We start from the raw sequence: 2,136 nt of genomic DNA on the forward strand, positions 1-2,136 counted from the left end.
TCCTAGGGGTGGATATAACCCTGAAATCCGGATCCGTTCGTGCTACAGATCATGGTGAGAGGGATAACTTCCCTTGGCAAACAGGACACAGTCGTGTGTCGATAAGCCAGCTGGAGGAGATGTCCTCCTGGGGCTAAAAGCAACAGTAACATCCACCCCTAGGGGTCAGCCACACTTAAGTGGCAATATACTACACTATATATATATATATATGTATATGTTAGAAAGATGGAATGAACAGACAAACGGAGTTGGAGTGGATGGTAACAGGCAGCTACAACACTTCTTTTGTTTTAGTCACAGTTCGAGAAGATTCAGAGGTAAACCAACCAGAGCATTTATTGTGTATGCCTGTTACATTACGCCATTATATACAATTTTATCTATCTATCTATCTATCTATCTATCTATCTATCTATCTATCTATCTATGCGTATGTATACACACAAACACACACATACTGCACATATGTATATTAAACACACACAGGTATATAGATATATATAAATATAAATATATCCATTTCCAAGTAAGTTTATATATATGCTTATATGCATACCTACATATACATACATACAGGGGTTGGACAAAATAATGGAAACACCTAGCACCATAAGTATCATAATAGTGAAATATTTATAAAACCGTCAAGAGCTATGTTTTTCTAAAACTGCTGTTTCTTTTCAGATATCACCAGAAAAAGGTAATTAAAAGTCATTAAAATGACAGATCTATCGGACTTTCAAAGATATAAAATTGTTGGTGCTCGTATGGCAGGCGCTAGTGTAACGAAAACAGCCGAAATGTTTGGTATATCAAGAAGTACTGTCTCGAAAGTAATGACAGCCTTTGAGAAAGAGGAAAAAGACCTCGTACAAACAAAACTCCGGAAGATAAACCAAAGCTCTTACGCGAGTTGTTAGAAAGGATCACAAAAGTACAGTTCCCAGAATTACTGCAGAGATTAATGACTACCTCAAGAACCCAGTTTCCACAGCATCTGTTCGCCGGGAGCTGTACAAAGCCAGATTTCACGGGAGGGCTGCAATCAGAAAACTACTACTTTCAAAAACAAACGTTGCAAAGCGTTTAGAGTGGAGTAAAAACCTACAAAATTGGTCCCAAGAGCAGTGGAAGAATGTTAATTTCTCGGACGAGTCATCCTTTACCTTATTTCCGATCACCGGCTGAGTATAAGTGTGGAGGCAGCCAAAAGAAGCATTTGATCCAGACTGCCTTCTTCTAAATGTTAAACATGGAGGAGGATCTGTGATGATTTGGTGGTGGTGGTGGAGGCTATATCTTGGAAATCCGTCGGCCCAATGGCTTCCCTTCATGGCAGAATGAATAATCAAGACTATTTAAGCATTTTATCTGATCAAATTCATCCTATGGTTGCGGAACTATTTCCGGAGGGAAATGCAATCTTTCAGGATGATAATGCACCAATTCACACAGCTGAAGTTGTTACTGAAAGGCATGAAGAACATTCTAGTGAAGTTGAACATCTCTATCTGGCCACAACAGTCCCCAGATCTCAATATTGTTGAACAGTTATGGTGCATTTTAGAAAAGCAAGTAAGGAGTCGATATCCTCCACCATCATCACTACAAGAACTGGAGACTGTTTTAGCTGAAGAATGGACAAAAATTACTTTGGAAACAATTCAAACTTTGTACGAGTCCATACCTCGTAGAATTCAAGCTGTAATTACTGCCAAAGGCGGTCCAACCCCACATTAAAATACATTTGTTTGAAATTTTAAGGTGTTTCCATTATTTTGTTCAACCCCCTGTACACACACACACACACACACACACACACACACACACACACACACACACACATGTATGTATATCTCTTATCTTTTACTTGGGGCACTACCTTCAAGAACTTTTAGTCGAATGAATCGACCCCAGTACTTTCGTTTTTTAAGCCTGGTACTTATTCTATTGGTCATTTTCGCTGAACGGACGTAAACATACCAGCACCGTTTATCAAGCGGTGGTGGAAGACACACACACGCACACACACACACGCACACACACTCAACACATACACACACACACATATATATATACATATATATATGTATATATATATATATATATATATATATATATATATATATATAT

This window comes from Octopus bimaculoides, chromosome 19 (genome assembly GCF_001194135.2).
Source record: "Octopus bimaculoides isolate UCB-OBI-ISO-001 chromosome 19, ASM119413v2, whole genome shotgun sequence".
NCBI classification, from domain to species: domain Eukaryota; kingdom Metazoa; phylum Mollusca; class Cephalopoda; order Octopoda; family Octopodidae; genus Octopus; species Octopus bimaculoides.